This window comes from Rhinopithecus bieti, unplaced genomic scaffold (genome assembly GCF_001698545.2).
Source record: "Rhinopithecus bieti isolate Rb0 unplaced genomic scaffold, ASM169854v2 scaffold_66246, whole genome shotgun sequence".
In the NCBI taxonomy this organism is placed as follows: Eukaryota; Metazoa; Chordata; class Mammalia; order Primates; family Cercopithecidae; genus Rhinopithecus; species Rhinopithecus bieti.
In genome coordinates this window covers 157,489-165,316 of record NW_016826110.1, presented here as the reverse complement: position 1 = coordinate 165,316, position 7,828 = coordinate 157,489, and the positions used below count along the sequence as shown (strand labels likewise).

The following is a 7,828-nucleotide window of genomic DNA, read 5'->3' as shown; positions in this document are numbered from 1 at the left end:
CCTTATACGAAGATTAATTCAAGATGGATTAGAGACTTAAATGTTAGACCTAATACCATAAAAACCCTAGAAGAAAATCTAGGTAGTACCATTCAGGACATAGGCATGGGCAAGGACTTCATGTCAAAAGATCTTTTAAAAGGTGTAAAAATGAGAACTATTGGGGAAGAATGATTAGCTGTGTGAACTGAAAGTAAATATAGAATACTGGGATGGGACTGAAGGATGGAGATAATTATTCCGCTGCACATTCAAGGAGTTAAGTTGTTGTGTTCCGCTCCCCGCCTCAGAGAAAAGATGGAAAATTAAGTCATATATGGAACAAATCTCTTTTTATGATGGTAAAGTTTCTTTGAACTGCTTTTATGCCTTCCAACTAGTGAAGATAATTGGATAGGTTATTCAATGATTCTTATATGACAACTTTGCTTGCAAAAACAAAGTGGGTCAAAAATGCAAATATAGCATTCTGCTTTAATGCAAAGATGGGAAAAAACATAAGCAATTATCTGACAAATGGCAGCTGTTTAAACTGCAGGGTACTAAACTGGTATCTTAGCAGGGGTGTCATTATCTATAGGCCATTAAAAGTTTGTTTCTTTATTATTTCATTTTTATTGGCTTTGGTTTTAAAAAGGGAAAGATAAACTCCCCAACTGAAGACTTTATTACTTTTACTATATAAATGTTGCTCTATTACCAAAAAGATATCTTGTTATTTGATTAAAGTTCTCAAAAGAGTAATCTCAACTTTTTTATTATTTCTATTTAGAGATAAAAAAATACTTGAATGTGTGTGTGTGTTTGTGTAACAGCCAAGTTGAAACTTTTATGTTGCCATTATTCTTGCTGAAATTTATCTTCACAATTCATACAAATTGGTGATTGATGAGAAATTTTAATTTTTTAAAGTAAAATCTGGATGCGATTAGCGTATCAGGACAGAACATTCTTCACGGATAGAATGGAAGTGGGCAGATAAATGGGGCAAACTGGTGGAATGGCAAAGGAGGTAAGGTTACTTTCCATTGCTCCCGTTTACTTTTTTTTTCATTAACTCCTAAGCACCATCTCTCTCTTTCATTTCAGGTATTCAGTATCCTGCTAATAGTAATGCGATCTCCCCTGGAGAGAAAATGGTAATTACTTTCAGGTTCATGAATACCAATTGATGCATTTACCTCATTATTTTCTTTGATATGACAGCTACACTAATAGATCAGAACAAAATGTGTCCATGTAGCATCTTGAGTTCATCAAGTCACTTTGCAAGTTATCTCCAATATGTTTGGGTTAGCTATAGAAATAGAAGCTAGATGCTGGCACCTGTAGATAGATTAATAATCAAATGTCTGCATTCATAGAATCACTACTAATGAACTGCTGTCAACAAGAAGAAAAAAGTTCAATGGGTGTAAGGGGTAGCTGTGTTGCTTCTCTCTTTACTATGTTCTTAAATGAACACATATGGGCAGCGTGTGGTGGCTCACGCCTGTAATCCCAGCACTTGGGGACGCTGAGGTGAGCAGATCACTCAAGCTCAGGAATTTGAGACCAGCCTGGGCAACATGGCAAAACTCCGTCTCTACAAAAAAATACAGAAAATTACCTGAGCATGGTGGTGTGTGCCTGTAGTCCTAGCTACTTGGGAGGCTGTGGTCAGAGAATCACCTGAGACTGTGAGGTAAAAGCTGCAATGAGCAGAGATCAAGTCATTGCACTCCAGCCTGGGCGACAGAGTGAGACCATGTTTCAAAAAAAAAAAAAAAAAAAAAAAAAAAAAAAAAAAAAAAGAAAAGAAAAGAAAATTAACATAAGAGAAATACACTTTTTTTTGGGTATGATGTGCAACCTAGAAGGAAAGTGAGCCTATTGCACACAGTGGCATCAGGAGCCACTGAAAAAGTTGTCAGACTGGGAAATTGTGTTATGCCTAATAATATTACTTTTATTAAGGATGAAAGCAAAATCCTACACTGGTGAACTCAAATCCCATGAGAGCAGGGACAGACATGGCACAAAGCATGCAAATGGAACTGAGATTTTAACTGAAAATACATTTAATATGAATCATCAATCAGATATGATCGCTATAGAGACTAGCGCAACTTTGGTTAAATTAATAGAAATGTACTTTAGAGAATGATGGAGGCATTATCCTTCTCTTTTCTGTGTATCAGGCAACACTTTGCCGACTTCTTTTAGTCCTAAGTGCCACAGTTTAAGGGAAAAGTGCATAAATTGAGGGCAGTTAATGGAAGGGTCTGGGGAAGAAGACGCCATGCTGTAGAACTTTAGGAAGCATTGGAGCTATTTAATTTGATGAAATGAATGTGCCTGTGTGTATCTGTGTGGTTAGAAGCATGAAATGGGTATATTGGAAGAGCTACATATCAAAGGATGGTTACCTGCATTCTATTTATAGCCAACAAATAGAATTAGAAGAATTAGAATTAAAGAGTGCATAGGGCTGGGTGCAGTGGTTCACACCTATAATCCCAGCACTTTAGGACACGGAAGCAGGAGGATCGCTGAAGGTGAGATCAGCCTGGGTAACATAGTGAGGCCCCCATCTCTAAAGAAAAAAAAATGAGCCAGACATGGTAGTATGTGCCTGTAGTCCCAGTGACTCAGGAGGCTGAAGTGGGAGGATTGTTTGTGCTCAGGAGGTTGAGGCTGTAGTGAGCTGTGATCACGCCACTTGCACTCCAACCCGGGCAACAGAGTGAGACCCTGTCTCAAAAACAACAACGACCAAAAAAAAAAAAAAAAAAAAAAAAAAAAAAAAAAAAAAAAAACAAGAATCAAAGAAAGTACTCTAAATCGGGACATTCTTTTGTCTAACAAAATCTTAAGGCCGGGCGTGGTGGCTCACTCCTGTAATCTCAGCACTTTGGGAGGCCGAGGTGGGTGGATCACCTGAGGTCAAGAGTTCCAGACCAGTCTGACCAATATGGTGAAACCCCATCTCTAGTAAAAATACGACAATTAGCCGCGCCTGTAGTCCCAGGAGAATTGCCTGAACCTGGAAAGTGGAGGTTGCTGTGAGCCAAGATGCCGCCACTGCACCCCAGCGTGGGTGACAGAATGAGACTCCTTCTCAAAACAAACAAACAAAACAAAACGAACAAACAAAACCCCCAAAAACTGTCATAAATTTCCTAGCTGATTTAGGGTAGAACACAGTTCCTTATGCTAGATATGTGAGCTCACATCTCCAAATGATTCCTGTTTACATTTCCAGCTAGAGTTGATGCTTTTTTAGTAAACTTTCAAAATCTCTTTTTTAGTAAACTTACTTTTTAAGTAAGTTCTTTTAGTAAACTTTCATAACCTCTTTTCTTAGATGTTTCTTTGCACTTCTCTAAGAAAGTTCATGGCAACAGCTTGTTTAAGAATGTGTCGGGCTGGGGCGCGGTGGCTCATGCCTGTAATCCCAGCACTTTGGGAGGCCAAGGCGGGCGGATCACGAGGTCAGGAGATCGACCATCCTGGATCACACGGTGAAACCCCGTCTCTACTAAAAATACAAAAAAGTTAGCTGGGCATGGTGGCCAGCGCCTGTAGTCCCAGCTACTCAGGAGGCTGAGGCAGGAGAATGGCGTGAACACAGGAGGCAGAGCTTGCAGTGAGCCAACATCGCACGACTGCACTCCAGCCTGGGCGACAGTGCGACACTCTGTCTCAAAAAAAAAAAAAATTTCTTCTATTACTGGAAGTGCTGACTACATATCTTATGTTAAAGTTGCTTAAATGATCACATGATTTTTATTGGTAGTATTTAATTACAAGTTCCATTTGTCTTTTCTTTAATAGCCTCATTCAACCTCTGTGACTACAGTTGTTATTGCTATCATATGACTTGTAAGATAATTCCAAATACGTGGATAGAAAGTAAAAGTTTTAATGAGTCACGAAAAGATCTTTTGATGGTTCTTTCATGTTTTGTCTTGACTTGCAACTTCAGAAGCTGCTCACCTTCATGATTTTGTCTGGAATCTGGATGATCTTTTGCCTGGATAATGGTCAACACTCAATTTGGCTTTGAAGAGTCAGGCCCACAATCTCAATTATGATACAGAGAAGAGCTCACATTTCTACTCAGATTTTTGCTGCAAAGATAGAATTCGTATCTAAAATAATAAAGAATTAATTGATACCTCACGTAAGTTGAATCATGCAATCTGTCCTTCTGTGACTGGCTTATTTCACTTAGCATAACTCCCTCTAGGTCCATCTATTTCACCTATATGATGTATCTAAGATACTTAAATACATAGAAGCTGAAAATAGGATGGTGGTTGCTAGGGGTTGGCAGGAGGGGAAGAATGGGGAATTGTTGCTCAACAGGTATAAAATTTCAATTACGCAAGATGAATAAGTTCTAGAAATCTTCTGTACAACACAGGGACTATAGGTAATAATATGGTATTAGATACTTAGTAATTTGTTAAGAGGATAAATCTCAAGTTGACTGTTCTTATCACAAAACAAAAACAACGTAAAAGATAATGACAAAAACAAAACATAAAAGAATACAGGGAAATTCTGGGAGGTGATGGATGTGTTTAATAACTTGATTTCAGTGATGGTATCTCTGATGCATGACTTGGTCCAAACTGATCAAACTTGCAGTATGGTTTTTCTGTATATTAATTATACCTCAATAAAGCTGTTAAAAATTAATTCATGCTGATATAAACTTTAAAAAATTTGAGATGCAATTAAAATGCAAGATTTAAAGAAATGTGAACACTGGTTGAAAATTAGTGAGAAAACATCTAATTCTGCCAGTCATCTCTGTTTCTCATTTATGTCATGCTACTTCTATCTAGATCAGAGCAAACTCATTCTGAAACTGTCTTGCTTTTAGGTTCTGTCTTTCCAGGACCCATAGCCAGGTGCTGCTTTCCACTATAGACACAAGTGGCTCACTCACTCTTCTAGGTGTTAGCTAGCAGGGGCAGAGCTTTCTCAGGTATTTTAGGATTTGTTGTTGGAAAGTCTCTGCTATGTTCCTGAAAATTCATTTTATCCCCTTTTTCCTTTGTGACATAGAAAGAGGAAGAAACAGTTACATAGATTGTTCTGTGCAAATCCTCTTATAATTTTCATCACCACAATCACCAGCTTCCCTGCAGTTTCATTTCACTTTTCTTTTACCTTATTAGTGTGTTATTGTTAATTTAAAAATAAAGATATGACTTACTCATTAAACACTGCTCTGCTGGTTCCCCTAGCAATGGTCCTAAAAGGTTTCCAGATCATTTACAAACCTACATCTAATTCAATCTGATTTTAGTTACAGTCCAAGCTTATTATTACATGCATTTTAAAGTATGTTTAAACATAGCATCATTTGTAGTTTAAAAACAGAGATGTAAAATAACTTTGAAAAGAGGAAACTGAAGCTTTGTAATCATGTAGATACACTACCTGAATGACTTACTGATAATTTCACTTTTTAAGTACATTTTACTAAAATTAGTCCGGATGTTTTTGTTTGGTTTGTAAGGTGTGTAACTGAGTGTCAGATCCTTAAGGGAGCTCAGTCCTCATGGAGTTGATAATCAAGTAAGAGTCAGGTGATCATTTCACTGCCATTAAAATATTCATCAAATATAAATGACATTCTTTAAATTCACCTCTGTTAGACTGACTCACTGAAATCAAACCTTGTTATTCCCTAGGGAACATATTCCAATTTATGGCCAGGATGCTGAATGTTCACAGCTAGTAGATTATTTTTTACTAAGTCTGCAGTGAGGCACCTGCTTGCCAAGAATTAGTTGTTGGTTCCCAAACCTATTTATGCCAGTTGTATATATTTCTGCAATAACATATTACAAGCAAATATTATAGAAACTAATGACATTGTGAATGAAAGAGTGTCTTATTTCTATGAAGACTAAGTTGAAGTCTTTTGAAAGGTTATAATAAAGGTAATAAAAATAATCATTAAATTATGTATGGGCAAGATGACTACAAAAGATTAGAGAAAATCTTACATTTTCAGAAGGTTATATACTCTGATTATTGTAGGAATCTTTAGATTTCCATTGTATTTAAAGAAAACACTGAAGCCTATGGATTACTGCAAACAAGATGTTTTAGGACTTCAACCAGCAGATTCATTCTTTAATAAAAAAGCCTTTGTTAGATATAAGTACACTGGCAAATGTATACATTTTAGATAAAATAAAAAAAGTATATGTTTTGATTTTCCTTTTAACAAATTTTTAAAATTAACTTACTATTAGCTTTGCCCATGTATGCTAAGAGGACTTTTACAATGACAAGTAAGAAGAATACATTGGTGATACGTGTTTTGGTTCAGACATTACCAGAGCCATGGAATAGCATGAAAAAAAAAAAACTGTTCAAAATAGAATTTATTCCTTTGAATTGGAGTCAAACTTAGAAGCATCCATCAATGGATGAATGGATAAAGAAAATATGGTATATACACAATGTAACACTATTCAGTCTTAAAAAAGAAGAAAATTCTGGCATTTGTGACAACATGGATGAACCTGAAGGACATTAGGTTAAGTGAAATAAGCCAGGCATAGAAAGACAAATACCGGCTGGGCATGGTGGCTCATGCCTGTAATCCCAGTACTTTGGGAGGCCGAGGCGGGCAGATCATGAGGTCAGGAGTTCGAGACCAGCCTGGCCAACAAAGTGAAACCCCATCTGTACTAAAAACTGGGCATGGTGGCGAGTGCCTGTAATCCCAGCCACTTGGGATGCTGAGGCAGGAGAATCACTGGAAACGGAGGCGGCAGTTGCAGTGAGCCGAGATCGCGCCACTGCACTCCAGCCTAGGTAACAAGAGCAAAACTCTGTCAAAAACAAACAAACAAAACAAAACAAAACAAAACAAAAAAAAACAAAGAAAGACAGACAAATATTACATGATCTCACTCATATGTGGAATCCAGAAAAGTTGAATTCATAGAAGTAGAGAGTACAATGGTGCTTACTAGAGGCTGGAGGGAGGTAGGAGGAATGGGGAGATGTTCAAAGGGTACGAAGTTTCAGTTAGACAGGAGGAATATGTTTTAGAGATTTATTGTACAGCATGGTGACTGTAATTAATAATGCATTGTGTATTTCAAAATTGTTTTAAAAAGTAGATTTTAAATGTTCTTACTGCAAAAAAACAGCATGTGAGGTGATAGATATGTTAATTAACTTGATTCTTATGTAAACCTATATCAAAATATCACATTGTACCTCACAAAATATATAAAATATTACTCATCAATTAAAGATAGGCTCAAGGAGTTACTGAAAGGCTTTGGTTGATAGTTTTCAGAGTCTTTTCATAATAATGATCTCATGTGGAATACAGAGGGACTCCTTCAACAGCTCACAGGAAAACAGCTGTGTGTTTCACAGGAAGGTAGGTCCTTTTAAGTTTAAAACGGAGTTATGTTGGTGGTGGGTGATTTGTTCTGAACGTAAATCTGGGATTGTTCCTACATTATTAACGCCTCAATGACAGATGTTTTTGTGTTTCTCTCGGCAAGGGGCAAAAATGCTAAACGAGAGTCACAAGGCTTCCAGGTTTAAGCATTATTAGCTTGACTCACTCAGTGTCACCACTGTCAGCTGGATACAACAGGTAACACCTTCTCTTCTTTTTTTTGTAGAACAACACTTCTCTCTCTTTTTTTTTTTTTTATTATACTTTAAGTTCTAGGGTACATGTGCATAACGTGCAGGTTTGTTACATATGTATACTTATGCCATGTTGGTGTGCTGCACCCATCAACTCGTCAGCACCCATCAATTCATCATTTATATCATGTATAACTCCCCA

At 37.1% G+C, this 7,828-nt stretch overlaps 1 long non-coding RNA gene across 2 annotated transcripts in view; it reads left to right on the top strand.

Moving 5' to 3' along the window:
• LOC108522851 (uncharacterized) overlaps positions 1–4,106 on the top strand; it is an 87,209-nt gene extending 83,103 nt beyond the window's left edge. For both annotated transcript variants that reach the window (XR_001883619.1, XR_001883618.1), the window contains exons 7-8: positions 1,090–1,139; positions 3,968–4,106. This is a non-coding gene — a long non-coding RNA (uncharacterized LOC108522851). The remainder of the gene's footprint in view (positions 1–1,089; positions 1,140–3,967) is intronic.
• The last annotated feature ends 3,722 nt before the right edge of the window (positions 4,107–7,828 follow it).